At 38.3% G+C, this 20,684-nt stretch overlaps 1 long non-coding RNA gene across 2 annotated transcripts; it reads right to left on the reverse strand.

The window, feature by feature from the left end:
- Positions 1 to 1,765: 1,765 nt before the first annotated feature.
- LOC128311174 (uncharacterized) lies at positions 1,766 to 20,311 on the reverse strand. 2 transcript variants are annotated; one of them, XR_008289254.1, is made up of 3 exons: positions 15,864 to 20,311; positions 5,932 to 6,513; positions 1,766 to 4,182 (listed from the first exon to the last, which is right to left on the reverse strand). It is a non-coding gene; the product is annotated as an uncharacterized LOC128311174 (long non-coding RNA). The 2 variants fall into 2 exon arrangements; XR_008289253.1 differs by lacking the exon at positions 5,932 to 6,513.
- Positions 20,312 to 20,684: the final 373 nt, after the last annotated feature.

The following is a 20,684-nucleotide window of genomic DNA, read 5'->3' on the forward strand; positions in this document are numbered from 1 at the left end:
AAATGCATAAGCATCATTATAAAAATGTGTGTTTATTAAATCAATTATGAGTAAGCAATCTAATTATTTCCACCATTCATTTGTGTGCATCTATTTGATATCACAGAGTACTTCTCACGTCATGAAACTAAACTGCTTTAGCCCCATTATCCCCAGTGCTTATCACAGTGCTTGACATGCAACAGGCACTAAAATAAAATAAAAATCAATTTGTATTAGGACACTTGGCTGAGATACAAGTCCATGACCTTCTGAGCCATCCAACTGGTAATCCGTCCCAGAAGAAAGCGCCCTGATCTGGCATGGCCTGTTCTTTGTGAAACCTGGAGGGATGGATTTTAGTGGGGTGTGTGTTTCCTCTTTTTGAGAATCTCCATTAGACTCTTACTGATAAATGCAATGAAACTTACTCTCCAGGGGTCAAAACATGTTTCCTTTCTTTAGAAAACTGGGCCATTTGCTTGTCATTTGCCACTCCCCTAATTTTGCATGATTCTTAAAATATTTCCAAATACTTTTTTTAAGTTTATTTATTTTCAGAGAGAGCATGAGCTGCGGAGGGGCAGAGAATCCCAAGCAGGCTCTGTGCTGTCAGTGCAGAGCCCAACATGGGGCTTGAACTCACAAACCACAAGATCGTGACCTGAGCCCAAATCAAGAGCCGGATGCTTAACCGACTGAGCCACCCAGGCACCCGTGTAGCTTCCTCAGGTTCTTTCAGCAGCCTGAACAATTGTCCATGCACCAGGAAGACGCCTAAAAAGCTGCTGGGTTCTTATCATCTCCACGGATTTGGGCAGAGGGCCTCTTTTTCCCTTCACACTCTTTTCTGGTGAAAGGCCAAGAGATGAGGAGAAACAGACATACTCAGGCACCAACCCCAACTTGTAATACCCTGTAATAAAACCACTCCATTGCCTATCCTTTAGGTGGATATTGAATCTATTTTTATGTTGATATGATTATCACACTGAATCTGCAAGGCCACAAACCTAAGCATGGTATCTCAGATTTGATCCTGTGGGAAAGCTGGATTTTCAAAAATGTGAACTGAGGTCAAAAATAACAGCTGATATCCATGAGCATCTACCAGGTAGCAGATAGAAACCTAAGCACATTAAATACCTTGAATACAGGACAACCTTCAGTAGACAGACTATGAAACAACCACTTTCTCTATGGGCGTCCACTCTCTTGAGCAGGAATCTTAGCATCTAAAAGTCTTTTTGGTGGTAGGAGTCAAAGATGGTCTAGGTCACATGAAAGATGGCCAGAGGTAAGCCAAGAGAGATCTGCTTGGAGTCTCACTGCCAAAGGCAATTCTCAATAATTAACGGGTTATGTTTCTAAGTTTGGACCCTAGAGGTCACCCCTTTGTTATGATGCTCAATTGTTCTCTGTGCCCCCAAGGCTAAATGAGGAGGCTAGGTGGCTGAGTGCAGACCTAGGACCGGTCCTCCAGAATACAACAAACCTGGACACAAGAGCAGGAGCCAGCTCTCCCCCACTGGCAGTTTTCAGAATGAGGATTTCATTGAATTAAGAAGAGTGGGAATTGTCTTTCATAGAAGATGATTTGTGCTTGGGCAAATCACTCAAATCTCTGAGCTTTGGCTTCCCATGTGGAAAAACAGGAACAATGCTTTAGAGGATAATTGGGGATATTAGGAAAGAGAACGTGTCAAATGAGTCGGTGGAATACCCACATTAGGTTTCTCTTCTATCCTGCCTTTAGCTGAAGACCATTTTTTGATGAAAATTAAAAAAAAAAATCATAATACAAGATAAAACTCCCTCTGCTAGCATTCCAGATAGGACTCGGGTTTATTTCAACAGACTAACCTCTCAGCAAGTGCCCCTAGCCCTCCCCACACCCATATACATCATTCTCTCCCCTAGGCCACCTGCAGCATTTTTCCAAATCCTTGCCTATCCTGTTCCCTTCTGATTAGAACTCTCTTCTCTTCCACCTGTCTGATGAACTCTTCCTTAATCCACTCAACAAATACATAGCAAGTCCCTACTCTGTGTTACATGTTCTTGTGGGTGTTGAGTACTAGCAGTACTCTCCAAGAAGACTGTATTGTACAACCTATAACACTTTCCCGTATTTAATTACACTCTTGTCTTCTATGGGCACTTTTTGAATCCCTGCGTCTTGGGAAAACTTGGGTCAAGACATGTTTCCTCAATGAACAAATTAATAATGAATAAACAAATAAATGAAAGCCCCCCCCATAAAATATGCCCCATTATTCTTCAAAATGTTATCAAGAATGTTAGCCCCTGTATCTACAGTGCCTTCTTATGAAGACCAGGAGGAAATTTCTGAATACTGAAAGAAGTTGTGTTTCCATAGACCACTGCTGTTATTTTTAATCTTAGAGACACTATAAATTGTATCCTTTTGATAAATATTTATCAAATGCCTGTTTTAAGGCAGATTGCTGTGTCCCAGAATGATGGGAGTGAATAAAATGTGCTCTCTAACCTCAATGAGCTTATATTCTTATTACACCAAGAGTACTTCTGTCTCCACCCGGGTACCTGGAAAGCTCAGAGACAAATGTACAAAGGTGATGTCCCAGCTTCCCACACCCTTCCCAAGGTGCCTTCCTTAGTTTCCTTCCTGTGTGCCCCTGACTTTCTCTCCCCCACACACTTGTTTAACATGTCATTTTATATATGTTTATGTAAGCTGCTTCAAGTACTTTTGAGAACAACATAAAGAATAAACAAGGAAACAAACATAGACACTTTGTGAAATCAGATATTAGAAAACATGATGTAACTGCCCCAGCCAAGAAAGCTGGTCTGGTTTTATTGTTCCATTCGAAAAGCTCCCTGAACTCTTTGGTCATCCCTGCCTTTTTCCTCTCATCCTGATCATTCTACTGTCACAATTTCATTTGGAGAGCCTCCTGACTTTGTGGAAATAACTTTCCTTTTAGAGTCTTTTGTCACTTAAAGAAATTGACAAAAACCTTTTTAATTTTTTTAATTAAAAAAAAGTTTAAAAATCAACCTTCTAAAATCTAGAGTATAGGAAGATCATTAGCACTCCAAGTTAGGGTGGTAAGTTTCCTTCTTGTTTTTTACAAGTTAAATAAAACTTGACAGCCAAAGACTGGACAACTAAACAATGGAAGGCTTTGATCCACTATTTTGATCCAATGTCTTTTTTTTTTTAAGTTAACTGTGTTTTTTTTTCAATTGGTAAATACACTGAAACTTAGCAGAAATCTCAAGTCGTGATAATGAGCAAACATTCTTTTTTCTAAGGTCATAATTTCTAATCCTGATACTGTAATACTCTTAATTATCTCAAAATATCTAATTAAACTAAGGATTTTGAAAACAAAAGTAATTCTGGTTCACTTTAGCTTAAAAATATTCAAGAATGACAATACCCAGGACCTAAAAATGGTAAACAAATTTGTAAAGAAATATGGGCCTACTTCAGAGATATTGTGAGTTTGGTTCTAGACCATGGCAATGAAATGAACAAATAACATAATAAAGCAAGCCAAATGAACTTTTTGGTTTCCCAGTTCGTATAAAGGCATGTTACACTATACTGTGGTCTTGTAACTGCACAAGAGCATCATGTCTAAAAATACAATGTACATACCTTAATTAAAAGATACTTCATTGCAGGGTGCTTAGGTGGCTCAGTTGGTTGAGCATTTGACTTCAGCTCAGGTCATGAACTCACAGTTGGCGAGTTCCAGCCCCGCTTCAGATCCTTTGCCCCTCTCTTGCTCTTTCCCCCTCCCCTGCTCACACTCTCTCAAAAATAAATAAAACATTAAAAAAATATGCTGACATATGCTGATCATTATCTGGGATTTCACATCGTGGTTATCTTTTAAGTAAGTTGGAGGGTCTTGTCCCCATGTTGATGGCTGCTGACTGATCAGGGTGGTTTGCTGAAGGCAATTTCTTAAAATAAGACAACAATAAAGTTTGCCACTGGGATTGATTCTTCCTGTCACAAGTGATTTCTCTGTAGCAGGCGATGCTATTTGATAGTATTTCATCCAGAGTAGAACTTCTTTCAAAACTGGAATCCAGCTTCTCAAACTGCGGCTGTTGCTTTATCAACTAATTTTATGTGATATTCTAAGTCCTTTGTTGTCATTTCAACCATCTTCACAGTATCTTCACTAGGAGTAGATTCGTCTGGAAAAAACAACAAAACAAAACAAAACAAAACAAAACAAAACAAAACAAACACTTTCTTAGTTCATCCATAAGAAGCAACTCCTCATCCATCAAAGTTTTATCATGATATCATGATATTGCAAAGTTTTATCATTGATATACAATTCAAGTATAATAATAATGAAAACGTTTGAAAGATTGTGAGAATTACCAAAATCTGACACAGAGACATGCAGTGAGCAAATATTATTGGAAAAATGGCACCAACAGACTTATTCGATGTAGGGTTGCCACAAAGCACCAATTTGTAAAAAACCACCATGTCGTTAAAGCACAATAAAGTATACTCCAATAAAACAAAGTATGCCTGTATATAAATCAAACTCTCACAAACTTCTATAGACTGAGAATCCATTTTCCAAAAAAAAATTGGAATGGTTTTCTAGAGACTTGGGGTTGAATTCTTTTTTGTCATGGAATAATATAGATCCACAATATTTATCTGCCATTCAAAAACCTCTGAAAACCAAAAGCTGTTGGTAAAACAGACCTAATGGGCATAAGGGTATATATAAATTATAGTGTGAATTTCTCATGTATTTTATTTCAGAAGTATGAATGTGTTTGATTACAGGGCTCCCCAGCTTACAATGGGGGTATTAGGTAATATATAACATATTACTTTTCCAAAATCCCCAAAATTATGACTTCTAAACACGTCTGGCCCTAAGGGTTACAGTAAGGGACTGTGGGACCACAGCCCTAAACATAAGACAACAGACCTGAAACATCAATTGCTTCCCTATGATCATTATTGAAACAGATTGTTACTGCCAGTGAAACATTGCCATCTGTCTCTGTGACTCTACTGACCTTTTTAAGTTCTGTTTTTATAATGGTTCTTGGTTCTTGTGTGTGTTCCTCCTGACTACTCTCCCATCCACCAAGATGACAACAGGACCACATCCTGTAGTTTTAAGAGATTATTCACAGGCCTTCTCATCTTACACATAGTATATAACAACAAATAAACTCACTGGACATTATTAGTGGTTCTGTTTTTGTTTACTGCTACACCCCACCAGCTTGAGGTAGGTGCTTGGGAAAAACATAACTAACCAAATAAATAGGCCAGCAATCTTATGGAGGTGAACTGAATTGGGTTGAACACTGCCATCTGCTGGCCACAGGTAAAATTTGCATTCTCTGGTCCACTATGGTCAGTTGTGGGAATTTTTATATAATACAAATATTCTATAATACAAATACAAGATTTTCTATTTTCACAATAGTATTTGATGCTGATCAGCCTTTACTAAGATGGCTCCACCAAAGTACCAAGGCCCTGATGAACAGCCTACACTGAACGCAACTGCAGCAAGATCCATTGCCTCACTCACCTCAATAATTTAGGCAGTTAGTATTCCATTAAATCGAGAGCTACTTACACAAGTAACTCACACAAAGGGGATTATATTACAATGACACCCTTTACTTTGAAAGGGGGTTCACTATCTAGCTTCATAGAGCTCCATAAGGAACTCTATTAGTGAACTTAAGTGCATCAGCTCCTGAAAGAGGTAAAAAACTGAGAACTTATTTGTTAAAAACCTGCCTTCAACTGCAATCAAAACATAATAAACAATTTCAAAAACAAAACAGTGGACTAAAGGGGAAATATTTTTGATTTGTAAAACTAGAAATCAAACAGATATAACTTATCAGAATGTATCTATTATACAAATATACATCTTAAAGAATTGCTACCTTGCATTTACTCATCCCTTTGTTTCCTTGCAATTCTCTCTTGAGGGTACATGCTACACTCCACATGCCAGAAACCTGTGAATAAAAAGTTTCCCTTCTCCTGTCCCTCAGTTGTGAAAGTGCTTTCCATGAATCTTGTGTGCCATGATTTGAATCTTCATATAGAGAAAGACATGTTTGTCTTGGCTCTGGGGTGTGTTGCCTTGCCCTTCCACACCTTGGCCACTGGTCTTCTTTCTCAGTAAAAATGAAGATGGTCTTTTCATTCCCACTTCAGATGACTTTCCCAAAGCAAGAGGCTCAAATGGGCTCAGCGTCTGCAAGCCAGTTCTGTGCCCCAAAGGAAAGACAATCCAATCCAGGAGTAAGAGAGTGCAGGGTGGGGAGACACATCCATGTGACCTTTGTGCTACCAAGTGTCAAAGAGGAGAAATAGCTGGTGTTGCATTGGTGTGAAAATACAGTCAGAAGCTGTCCAGGGAGAGGCCACTGTCTGCAGCACTGTTAAAGGCGCTGGTGGTTTCTGCATGGAGGGCTGCACAGACTTCTCTTCATGTTTTGCTCAGCCAAGTCCTTTAAGTTCTGTAGATTTAATTCCATAGGAAGTATGGGGTAAGCACTTGAAAATCAGGACATATCAGGATACTCAAATAACACAACAGCTAAATAACAAAAATGACCACAGTGACAAATTAATAGCACCCAGCACTTACGTAGTGCTGGCTCTGTTCTAAGCACCGTTCTAAGTGCTTATTAACGCATTTAAACTTCACAATAACCCACTGCAATAAGTGGTATGATTTCCCCTATTTTATCAATAAGGGCATCTCTTACTGAGGCAAACTGAGGCATCTCTCCATGGCAGGGTTTCTTATTATGCTAGTTTGTGTGCCCCCCAAAATTCATATGTTGAATCCTTAACCCCATTGTGACTTTCTTTGGATATAGTACTTGTTAGGAGGTAATTAGAATAAAATGAGGTCATAAGGGTGGGACCCTAAAGTGTTACCCCAGAACATAAAACTAAAGCCAGGAGTTAGATGCTCTTTGCAGACTGCAGTTCAATAGCAGTTGTCAAAGAATTATAGCAATGTAAAAAAAAAAAAAAAAAAAAAAAAAAAAGGAGTAAGTTCCATTTTCATCTTGGAAGTGTAGAAACTGGAAGGAACATTCTGCCACCCTTTCTACAAACAGAAGGTTAGACAAACTTTAAATGAATAGCTCTTCTTGAACCCATGAGAGAATTGAGATCTCAGGTAAACAACTAACCAATCTGTATCACTTGGGAAAGACACGTGCCTCCAGGAAGAAAAAGGACCCATGCATATATAGTGGATCATGCTGACTGGCATGTAAGTTAGCTACAAATTCCTTATGAATTGCTACAGGCCAAGTGTGGCTAGCATAAAGATCTACCCATACACAGGGGGATTCCTATCAATTTGTTTCCATCAACAAACTCTTCCAGGTATTTCCAAAGACTGGGGAGAATCTCCATCCTCTCCTACCTCAGTATTGCCTGAGGCATCAGAAAAGTAGCCACTGCCAAACTCTACTGACAACTCTCCCGTGGAACAAAAGCCTAAATCGGAATGGAGAAGAGCAACAAAATTGTCACCTTAGGGCATTAGAGAAAACACTTTGTAGCTGAGAAAAACAAAAGGGTTTTTGTGTGTGTGTGTGTGTGTGTGTGTGTGTGTGTGTGTTTTAAGCAAGAAAAAAAAGAGGTAAAAAGAAAGGAAGGAAAGAAGGAAGCAAAGAAGAAACTTTACCCCAAGAGAGAAGCAGGAGTAAGTAGAGTGCACAGGACTGATACAACAGTGAGGCTATTCTGCATGATAGTATAATGCTGGATACGTGCCTTTATGCATTTGTCCAAACCCGCAGACTGTACAACACAAAATGTAAACCATGGGCTTCGTGTGACCATGATGGGTCAATGCAAGTTCATTGATTATAACAAATATAAACCGTGGCACAGGATACTGATAATAGGGCAGGCTCTGCGTGTGTGGAGGCAGGGGATATGTAGGAACTCTTTATGTTCCATTTATTTTTTCTATTAACCTAAAACTGATCTGAAAAATAAAGTCTATTAAAGAAATCTCTCTCCCTAAGTGAGGAACTAGAATATGTGGTGTCAGGCCTAGCATACAGCAGAATGAAAATGTGAACACTTGTGAAGGCCACACCCCAAGCCTCAGGTTCACAGAGCCTGGCTAAGACATAGTCAGAACATCAGAGAATGCTCCCCTCCCCTGCCAGCCACCCACAAGCTAACACGCGTCCAAGTAGAAATAACAGTGGAATATACCTAGGAATTTCAAGAGAAATATGCTCTCTGAGGGACCGTGCAAAGCTGGCCAAGAGGACAGCAGATATAATAGGAAAACCCTCTAGCAAACTATGTGGAATTTCAGGTAGCTCTAGAGTAGCGTTTCCTAACTTTGGCACTACTGACATTATGTGCTGGATCATTTTTTGTTGTGGGTGCCGTCCTGTGAGGTGCAAGATGTTCAGCATTATCTCTGGTCTCTACTCACCAGAGGCTAGTAGCAATAGTCCCAGGCAGTCCCAAATGTCCCCCAGAAAGCAAAATCATCCTCAGCTGAGAACCCCTGCACTCAAGACCATGAAGTCTATGGTACAGAGAGGGTAACCAGCAAAGTAATTACTGAGGGTAACTGGGCAACAACAAACTTCCAGCTCAGTCAAGCTCCTGACTAGATTAACACACACCTTCACACTGAAGGATCAGCAGAAGGAAAGTTGTGCTCACCTCCAAGTATATAAGCAAAATGCACATATATATTTATATTTATCTCACTAACTAGTGTCCTATACAACATGTCAAGCATTTAACAAAAATATTACAGAACATGTGAAAAGCAAGAAGAAAATGGAGCCTGAGTTCCACTTCCAAAGTGGCAGCTTGAGGAGCTCCATGGACCCATTCCCCAATAACACAAGCATAACTGGTAAAAGCTATTTAAAACACTCAACCATTTACAGTCTGAGGAAATTGTCCTAAAGGACAATTACATAAACCAATGTAGAAACATTTAGTCAAAAATCTACTAAAAATTTGATACAAACAGCAAGAGTCCTTGACATTTGAGACATGGCCCACCCCCTTCCTCCCCTTCTCACAAAATACACAAAAATTTAATTCACTATGGATCAAAGGCCTAAACTGAAGAGCTGAAGTATAAAGTTCTTAGGAAAAAAGTGAGCATAAATATTCATAACCATGGATTAGGCAATATCATTTTAGATATTACAACAAAAGCAAAAGCAATTAAGAGACAAAAAATAAACTGGACATCCTCAAAGTTAAAAACTATTGTTCATCAAAGAACACTATCAAGAAAGTGAAAAGACAACCTGCCTGTAGAATAGGATATTAATAATACACATATCCATATGGAGATATAATAATAATCCGTATAAGAGATTTACATCTAGAATATATAAGGAACTTTTACAATTCAATGATAAAAAGACAACCCAATTTAAAAATGGACAAAGTACCTGAACAGACATTTCTCCAAACAAGATATGCAAACAGCAAAAAGGCACATAAAAAGATGTGCAACAGTGTTGACCATGAGGAAAATGTAAATCCACACAACTACCATTAACTAATAAATGTTTGAGGACATGGAGAAATTAGAACTTCGATCCACTGCAGGTGGTAATATAAAACAATATAGCCACTTTTGAAAACAGTTTGACAGTTCTTCCGATGTTTAAACATAGAGTTACCACGAGCAATTCTACTTCAAGAAAAATAGAAACATGTATATACACAAAAATTTGTACACAAATGTTCATAGCAGTATTAAACCTGTATTATCCCCAAATTGGAACAAACCCAAATGTCTATTAATCAATGAATGGATAAATAAAATGTGGTCTATCCACACAATGAATGTCATTGGCATCCATGCTACCATAAGGACAAACCTTGAAATCAATATTAAGAGAAGCTAGTCACAATGGAACACATATTGCATAATTCTATTTATTATGAAATGTCCAGAATAGGCAAATACATAGAGGTAGAAAGTAGATTAGTAGCCTCCTGGGGCCTAGGAGGGTTGGGGGTGATGTCTAAGATGTACAGGTTGTCTTTTCAGGATGACTACAATATTCTAAAAGTAAGTTTTGTGTTTTTAAATTTATGTATTTATTTTGAGAGAGAGAAGGAAGAGCAGGGGAGGAGCAGAAAGAGAGGAGAGAAAGAATCCCAACCAGGCTCCTTTCTGTCAGTGTGGAGATCGTCCCACGAGCCACTGAGATCATGACATGAGCTGAAATCAAGAGTTGACCTCTTAACCAATTGAGCCACCCAGACATCCCTAACCTAAAATTGATTGTGGTGATGATTGCACTATCCCATGAGTATTCTAAAAGCTCTTGAATTGTAGGTGTTAAATAGGTGAATGGTATAATATGTGAATTACCTTTTAAGAATGTTGTTGTAAAAGAAAAAACAAAGTCTGAAGAGACAAAATAATCATCATAATCAAGCCCAGACATAACCCAGATGTTGAATCTATCATAATAAGGAATTAAAATAACAGATAAATATGTTAAAGATTATAATGGAAAAGGTAGACATTTAAGACTTGATATACATCTTCAGCAGAGATATGTAAACTATAAGACAGAATTGAATGCAAATCTAGACATCAAAACACAGTAGATGAAGATTGCCTTTATCAAATTCATCAGCATACGAAACACAGCCAAGGAAAGAAACATTGAACTTAAAGACAGATCAATAGAGATTACCCAAGTTGAAACGCAAAAAGAAAAAAGAAAAAAAAAATAAAAATATACAGAACACACCATTCAAAGTCTGATGGGCAGTAATAAATGGGTCTATGTATCACTGGAGTCCCAGCAGTAGAAGACAGAGAATGGGGCAGAAGAAATATTTGAAAAATAATGGCTGAGAATTTTCCTAAATTGGAGATATACCAAACAACAGATCCAAGAAACTCAGAGAATATCAAGCAATATTAATACCAAAATAGAAAAAAAAAATAGACCTACCGTATTCAAACTGCTGAACATAAAAGACAAAGATAAAAATCCTAAAGGCAGCCACAGAAAAGAAGGCAAATTACCCAGAGGTTTAAGAGTTACAACAACTTTTCATTAGAAAACACAAGGGATGAAAAAACATGGAGTGAAATCTTTTAAGTGCTGGAAGAAGAAAAACCCACATGCCATACCAGAATTCTATACTTTTTAAAAGTGAAGGAAAAGGGGCCCCTAGGTGGCTCAGTCGGTTGAGCCTCTGACTCTTGATTTTGGCTCAGGTCATGATTTCACAGTTCTTGAGTTTGAGCCCTACATCTGTGCTGACAGTGCAGAGCTGCTTGGGATTCTCTCTCTCTCTTCCCCTCCCCTGCTTGCGCGCTCTCTCTCTCAAAATAAATAAATACATAAACAAACAAACAAACATGAAAGAAACAAGCAAACAAACACGGGAATGTACTGTGAAGTCCATTCAATAGGGTTTCTCAAAAACCTATGAACAGGATTCTAAGGGATGAAGTAAAATTTTAAAGGTGAAACAAACAAACAAACAAACAAGTTCTACTCCTTGAATATGTTCAGAGTTAGAAATCCACTGGCAACAGGTCTACTTAAAGGGCATTTGGCTAAAAGGTGAAGTATGTGAGAAGTTACCAGAAATCTCCTTGGCTAAATTCCTCAGGGTATGATTGATCTAAAGGTAACAAATGTCAAGAAGCACCTTGAGAATATGTAGGAGATAAATTCAGAAGAGGATCATTTAAAATAAGTAAAGTGATAATGGGGCACCTGGATAGCTGTCAGTTAAGCATCCAACTTCAGCTCAGGTCATGATCTTGCAGTTTGTGGGTTCAAGTCCCACATTGGGCTTTGTACTGACAGTGCTCTCTTTCCCTCTCTCTCTCTCAAAATAATAAACTTTTTAAAAAGTTAAGTTTAAAAAATAAGTAAAAGGAAGGAAAGTTTTAAAAAGTTTAACAAGTAAATAAAAGGAAGGAAAATCAAGCCTTTTCATACAATATAGAGAATTCAGTGCCAGCAGACCTACATTTATAAGAAATGTGAAAGGAAGTTCTTCAAGAAAAGAGAATGTGATATGGATTAGAAAATTGGTTCCAAAGAAAGAAATTAAAATTGTTCTTCCTTTAGTGTCCTAAAATGTTAAGCTTAGATTGTTGATTTTAGATCTTTCTTCTGATACATGCATTGAATGTTATAAATTTCCCTCTGAGTGCCACAATTGTTCTATTTCACAATTCTGAGAAGTTGCATTTTTATTTAGTTGAAAATATTTTTTAATATCTTGTAAGACTTCATCTTTGACCCATGTGCTACTTAAAAGTATGTTGTTAGGGGTGCCTGGGTGGCTCAGTTAAGCGTCTCTTAACTTTGGCTCAGATCCTGATCTCAGTTCGTGGGTTTGAGCCATGTCAGGATCTGCGCTGACAGTATGGAGCCTGCTTGGGATTCTCTCTCTCTCCTTCTCTCTCTGCCCCCACTCCCTTGAAATAAATAAATAAACTTTAAAAAATGTATGCTGTTTATTTTCAAGGGTGTTGAAAATCTGGTAATTTTGTTACCAATTTCTAGTTTAAATCCATTGTGCATACTTTTTTATTTTTCTAAAGTTGTTAAGGTATATATTAAGGCCCAGAATGTGGCCTCTTGGTGAATGTCAATGCAAACCTGAGATGAATGGGTATTCTGCAATGCTAGATGAAGTATTTCATAAATGTCAATTAGATTCCCTTGAATGTCATTGTTGTTCTTTGGTTTTCTGCATTTTTAATATACAGCTCATGTAGGGTTTTTAGTACTTATCCTGCTTGGTGTTCTCTGAGTCTTTTGTGGTATGGTCTCTGTCATCCATTTTGGGAAATTCTAGACCATTGTTACTTCAAATAATAATTCTCTTTCTTTTTCCTCTGGTATTCCAATTATGCATATCACATACTTTTTGAAATTGTCCCAACGGTCTTCAATATTCTGATATATTTTTAAAATTCATTATTTTTTTATCTTTGCTTTTCACTTTGGGCATTTTTTATTGACCTATCTTCAAACTCAAGGATTCTTTCCTGAGCTGAGTTCAGTCTACTGATAAGCACATCAAAGGCAATCTTCATTTCTATTATAATGTTCTTGATTTCTATCATTTCCTTTCAATTCCTTTTTAGAGTTTTCATCTCTGCTTGCATTGTCCCTCTGTTCTTGCATGTTGTCTACTTTCCATAAGAGCCCTTAATGTATTAATCACAGTCACTTTAAGTCCTCTGATAATTATAAGGCCTGTGTCGTATGTGAGCCTAGTTCTGACGCTTGTCTCTTCAGACTGTTCATTCTTGCCCTTTAGCATGCATTTTAAATTTTTGTCAAAAGCCAGGCATGTACGTATTGGGGAATAGAAGCTCAAGTGATTAGGCTTTTAAAGTGAGGTTTTATATTAATGTTGCTAGGAATTAGGCTGTATTTAATGTTTATGGCTGTAAGTTCCAGAGGCTTCAGTTTTCTCCAGTTCCCGTGTTTTTGGTTTTTTTTTTTTGTTTTTCCTGCTATATTTGGATTTCCTTAGAAAGTCCTTAAATAGGGTGTATGTCTTACATGTTTCTCAGTTGTAATGCACTCTTACTGAAGGTTTGTTGATATTTTCATAAGGTGTAGGAGAGGGAAAACATTCTATAACCTTATGATTAAATCTCAATGCTTTAGTGGGTTTGTCTTTGGATTATGACTTTTGGAAGCATATGTTGGCCCCCTTTTTTTTCCCCCTCCTTTTGTGTGAAATAAAATGTTAGAGGGTGCTAGAGTTGTTTAATTGTCCTTTTTCAAGTCAGATAAGGCTCTGGTAGCTTACCTTAGATAATAAACCTTTGTTATAGACAATGCCCTCAGTGTATTTCAAAATGGTTAATTTTCCTGTGTTAATTTTTAAATTTTCTCCTCTCCCTGCTGAAAACATACAGGGACTTTTCTCAAATCCTCACCATAAAAATCTGGCGTGGAGCTTCTGTTGGTAAATACCATGAGAGTATGGGTATCCCTGAGACTGGGCCCCCAAGATTTAACTCTCATGCCAGTCAACTGTCAACCTCCAATAATTCATCAAAATTACAATGGAAGTGTTCCTGCGGGTTACTAGTTCCAGCAACTTCTGCTGGTATTAACCTGTGTCTGTATTAGGCTCTCTCCAGATTCCCAGGTGATGGCTTACCCTGTGACATCAATTTTCAGATGTCTCCATTAAAAGTTATTTGTTTCAATTTCTCCATATTTTTTTACTTATGGTAAGAATGGAAGTGTCAACTTCCAAGCTCTTTACATGTTGGAGGTGAAACAAGAGTTCTGTGAAATCTTTACATGAATGAAATCCTACATGTATTCCTTTTCATCTTATCTCTTCAGTCAGCATAATTATTTTGAGATTCATCCATATTGTGGTATGAATTCATAGTACCTTATTGCTAAGCAGAACTCTACTGTATGGATTTACCACAATTTGTTTAGCAAGTTCACCTTTTGATGGATAGATTGTTTCCAGTTTGTGGCTACTACAAATAAAGTTTGTATGGACATCTGTGTACAAAACTCATTTGGATATACACTCTCATATATACTGTGTAAATATCTCAGAGTATAATTGAAGTATACATGGTAGGTGTATGTTTAACTGTTTAACTTTTTAAAGAAATTGCCCATCTCTTTCCAAAATGGATGTGGCATTTCATATTCCCATTGGAATTATTATTCCATATCCCTCCAACTCTTTTCATCTGTAGCCATTCTAATGATAAGCAGTTGTGTTTCAATGTAGTATACTACAAATGAAGAGTAATATCTTAACAATATTCAGTCTTCCAGTTCATGTTCATGGTATATCTCTCCATTTATTTAGGTCCATTTTCATATCTCTCAGTGTATAGGTCATTGTTGGGTGTTAAGTTTGATCTTATGCAATTTAAAAATTAAGTTAGCCTATTACCATTTCACAGATGCCAACAAAAGACATGAGACCCCTGCATAAGAGACAAAATACTTTATTACTCAGGACGCAACAAACAGCAAAAACACCAGCATGTTTATGCCAATTTCTCTTGCTTCCATATTCCAGGAGAGTGATGCAGCAGACCCATATGGATTCCACACAGATAGTGTTTTTTAATCACAACTCAGAAACACTCAGCTTGTTGGTAAGGACAAAGTAAGCTTTACCTTTGATAAGTGAAAGGACATTACCTCATCTTTCAAGGTTACCAACTGTATAATCAGCTCTGAGAAAATGACACAAATGAAGGAATGGTGGGGCGCCCAGGTGGCCCAGTCGGCTGAGTGTCTGACCTTGGCTCAGGTCATGATCTTGTGGTTCGTGAGTTCAAGCCCTACATCAGGCTTGCTGCTGTCAGCATGGAGCCTGCTTCAGATCCTCTGTCTCCCTCTCTATCTGCCCTCCCCTGCTCGTTCTCTCTGTCTCTTAAAAATAAATAAAGCATTTTTAAAAATAAAAAAATAAAAAAAAGAAAGAAAAGAATGGTTAGAGGTTTACCACCTTGGTGTGCCCACTAAGAAGCACAGGAATTCAACAGGTCCAAAGAGGATTTCTCTCTGCACATTTTTAGTCAACTTTATCCTTATTTCATATTTAATGTTTTCCTAACGATTTTCTTTTTAAACTCTAGTTTCTAATTATTCATTGCTAGGATATATAAAGAAAATTCCTTATTTGTACATTGACCTTGTATTTTGTAATCTCATTAAGCTTTTAGTTCTAGTAGATTTCTTACACACCTCTTAGTATTTTCTATATAGATGACCAGGTGGTCTATGAAATATAGACAGTTTTATTTCTCTCTATAACAAATTTGGATGTCTTTATATCTTCTACTTACCTATTGCCCTTGGTTGACACACTGATGAAACTCACTGGGAAGCCACCAGCCAGTGTGTCCGTGGAAATGGCTAGGAAATTACTTGCTATGGCACCTGGGAAGTTCACCTGGAAACCAGCTGGGATGTCAGTGGAATTTGCTGCTTGCATTGGGTGGCACTGAAACTTGCTGGGGCTAAGCACCAGTAGGTATTTCATACTCTTTGGCTGCCACATACCACAGGAACAAGAAGAGAGAAAAGCACATTAGTCCCTCAGCACCTTCTACTAAAAAAGATTAACATTAGACCATCTAGTAAAGGAGAAATTTTGACAGGGTTCTGCTCTAGTATCACAGAGCAGGACAATTATATGTATATTTGGGTTTGGAACTGAGATCAACCAATAATTTTGTCCATCCTTTGTCCAAATACATCCTTCCATTCATATATCAGTTTCCATATGATTTTCCACCTAACAAAAAGGACACAGTCTCAATATTCACTATATCTATTACTGACTATATTAATTGCTCCCCAATTTTAGTCACAATCACATTGAATATTATGCTACCTAAAGACTAAATTGCAAGGTTAACCTCCATCACTCACATATATAATTATCCTTGGAAGAAGAAGACAGAAGGATAGCATATACAAATAATCATAACAGTCCTCACATCTGTAACTGGACATAAGGTCATAGTTGATATGATATCTATGACTTTCTTCTTTGTGTCCTATATCTTTTTTTTTTAACTTTGAAAATATTTTTTAAAGTTTACTTATTTTGAGAGAGAGGGAGGGCACAAGTGGGGAAGGGGCAGAGAGAGAGAGAAGAGAGAGAATCCCGAGCAGGCTCCACACTGTCAGCGTAAAGTCTAACACAGGGCTCGATTCTATGAACCATGAGACCATGGACTGAGCTGAATTTCACTCGCCCTCTGCTAAAACATCAACTGGTCAGAGTTATTCACCTCATGGAATGATGCAAGTCTTCATCAGTGAAGGGTCTGATTCTGTAATAGTTCTATTTTTGTATGTTGTGTGGTTTTCTACATACAGTCTTTCTTCATGACATTGTACAAAAACCCAATTTCTCCTTGGTAATCAGAATCGGTCAATCACTCTAGCCAGTAGAATAACCCCTTCTTCTTCCTGGGTTAGTGGCATAAGGCCAAAGTGGACAGGTGGTGGTCTCATCTTCTAATTCAACAGAACCTTTGTGAGGTCCCATAGTGAAAGCATTGCCCTCTTAGGATCAAAGACCTCAAAACACAGGGTTCAAAGTAGCTGACATGGCACTAATGGACTAAGTGAGTTACTAGGTGCAAGTGAGAGGAGTTATTCCCACTTTCACAATTTGATTCCTAAACTATGTCTTCTGGATATGGGGGAGACAGCACCATATAATGGTCTCTAATTCAAAGCATATACTATATGCTTTAAGACAGAACTCCACTCTTTTAGGGTATCTAACACTGTAATTGAACCTTCAATAAGACATTATTTATTCAATTAGGCCAGCCTCTTGGCGATGTGATATGTGCTAAGATCAGTGAATTCAATAAGGATGACCCCATTGCTTTACTTCCTTGGTAGTGAAACAAGTACACTGATCAGTAGCAATACTATGTGAAATACCACAAAGGAAGAGAAGATATGCTGTGAGGCCATGGACAGTGGTGTTGTCAGAAGCATCATGAACAGAGAAGGCAAATACGTACGTAGAATATCAGTTTATTCCACTAAGGATCAATATCTGCACCTTCCATGATAAGAGAGTTCTGATAACGGTCAATCTTACAGCAGACTGATCCCCCAGGGAATGGTAGCATAGCGGGAATTAAATGTTGGTCTTTGCTGTTGGCATATCAGGCATTGAAGATGCATCGAAGAGTAAAACCATGCTACTGAGCCTGTGCATAGCCTCCATCTCTGCAACTCTTGCTACTTTGTCATGGACTCTTTCTTCTAGGGTTTTTATGGTTTCATGTCTCACATTTAGATCCTTAATCCATTTTGAGTTTATTTTTGTATGTAGTGTAAGAAAATGATCCTGTCTCATTCTTCTGCATGCAGCTGTCCCAAGGGACAACATTTTAAGCAGACCTTTCAAAGGATAACAGGCCTGCTATGTTAACTCTTCTCTGCACAGTAGTTAGGGTAGTTAGGTGACAGATGGGCACTAAGTCTCTAACGATCTCCCCTGGTAAACATTTCATACATGTCATAACTCATAGCTGGAGAAATTAATTATATCCTGTGTGACTCCACTGGGATAGGACACTTGGAGGTTCGTTACTATTTTCCTTTAGACTTTGTCCCATGCAAGTCACTTTGCTGATTTTGCTTTGTGTCATTTTCCTGTAATAAATCTCAGCTATAGGTGTATGACTATATACTGAGTCTGGTGAGTTGTCCTAGAAAATCACTGCATCAAGTATATAGTACTCAGGATTACCAGTACAGCTCCATTTTTACTGATGGTCCACAGTGGCATTTTGAGCTCCGATGAATTAGTGTCAATCTGAAGCCAGTGTCTAATAATTCTCCAAAGATCTGGGTATTTCCTTTTTCATAATTCCCATTCTAATAACAGTTGCAGGCTCCACAGGGGAAAGTTTGGAGGAAGACTTATGGTATATACTCATGTGAATGCTTCAAGATTCCACCTAAGGTTACCTAGACTCCCCTTGAGTCAAGGGGCTCTGTTTGTGAATTGATTTGTGTCTAGTATTGGGTAAGAGGCTGTATTCTCCTATAGCAAATCAAGTTAGGATTTTGGGTACCAAATCTAGAGTTTTTTCTGTTATATAACACAAGCAATACTCTAGTAGGTTATTTCATTCCTAGGGATATTACAGTCAACTAGCCATAGTAAAAGATTCCTGAAGGCCAAGGCATTCTGATCACTGGTACATGTTACCTCTTACAGTAAACGTGCCCACCTTGTCTTTGATGTCAAAGTGGTGCCATCTGGCCTCTAATAATCTGGGATCTTATTACCTCCATTTAAACTAGGGATATCACCTCAAAAGCAATATCACCCATAGCTACACCCAGCCTACAAAAGAGAGCAATCACAAGCCTCTTCAAGAATATTAAGTGTGGGGCTCCTGGGTGGCTCAGTCAGTTAAGCCTCTGACTCCAGCTCAGGTCATGATGTCACGGTTCATGGGTTCAAGCCCCACGTCAGGCTCCATGCTGACAACGCAGAGCTTGCTTGGGATTCTCTCTCTTCATTCTCTCTGCCTCTCCCGGACTCATGCTTTGTCTCTTTCTCAAAATAAATAAACTTAAAAAAAAAAAAAAAGAAAGAAAGAATGTAAGTGCTTCTCCCACTAACATAGTCCTCAATGCCTAATTAAGGTAGTGCCTTCCAGGCATTCTTATGGGATGTATTTGGGGGTTAGGCATGCAGGTCATACATCATAAATCCACTGTAACACTCTTATTTTCTCAAGCTTTGGACTCCCTTCTTCATATTATGCCAGGAAACCTCTGACATCCCAAGATAATCAAATTATGCCAAGAAACCTCTGAGTCCATGTTTCAGTCAACCAACCAGTTAAACTATGAAAGCCACCTCTGGCTCTCCAAGCAAACACATTCCATCTGGAACCTAGTAAGTGCATTCCTATTGGTGAATTCTGCCTAATCTAGTGTTACAGTTTTCCCTCCTTAATCTGACACACTTAAAATTTCCTACCCTATACATTTCCAAGGTATGCTGATTATATATTAGCAGTCTTTCAATTCTTTTGGTGTGTAAGCAATTTTCTCTGAGGTCACAGTGTCTACCTGCCCCCTGGAGTATGCTGAGATTTTACCCTCATTATCTATCTAGTGAAAAGTGAGTGGTTTCGATGGGTTTTGAGAAACAGGAGTATTCCTCTTCAAAGCACCTACCCCAGATGGGTTAACCACGCAAACTTCAGGAAGCACAGGGAGGCTAGTTTCCTTGGATACAAGAAGGCAAATTACTTCTAGAGGCAAAGAAGGCTCAGAGTGACTTGGGTGGGGGGCTCAAGCTTGTCAGATTCATCTGGTTCCAACCACATATCTCCACTCTAAATTTCAGTATCTCATTCTTTCCTAAACGGTGCCCTTTCACACGACAAACTTTGCAAGATCAAATCCAACAGATGTAGCCATTTAGCAACCTGCACAACTAAATTAAGATTTTTCATCAAAATCTCAGACCGAGAGAGGAGTAGGAACTGAAATAAGTTCCTAATAAGAGGGGCTAATAACCATAATTAATATTAAGTACTTACCATATGTCAGTCCCTGTGCCAAGTGATCAATATACACACTATTTGGCGTCATGCACTGCTTAATTCCTTTCATTGCACTCAAAATAAAACCTTAAAGCTCTGCCAGGGCCTTTTAGGTCCTGAATGATCTATCCTGCCTCCTGCTTATCTCCCTGATTACTCAGTTTGTTCAGAAAGTTTCCGCCATATATATATATCTCAACTTTCTCAGTCCACATGCCACCTCTCCCAAGCTTCCAAACGAGCAGCTCACTCCCGGCCTTAGTTTTCATCTGGAAACAGGGCCTTTCTTCTACCACTTGTCACCGTATTATTTTATTTATCGTTCTTCTCTTGTTTATTGTATGTTTCTGATTTATCACGTTTATTTATTACATGCTTGTTATTAATTATTCCAGGCAACCGTAACCTCCCCTCGGGCTCAGGAAGCATTTGCAGGATCCTCACAGCTCTCTGAGATTAGTCTACATTATTTCCGCTGCTTTTCCAACGGGCAAGCCGAAGTTTGGAGGGGCCAGAGGAACCTACTCCACGTCACTCAGAGGCCACTAGAGCCTAAGTCTT

This window comes from Acinonyx jubatus, chromosome A3 (assembly GCF_027475565.1).
Source record: "Acinonyx jubatus isolate Ajub_Pintada_27869175 chromosome A3, VMU_Ajub_asm_v1.0, whole genome shotgun sequence".
Lineage (NCBI taxonomy): Eukaryota > Metazoa > Chordata > Mammalia > Carnivora > Felidae > Acinonyx > Acinonyx jubatus.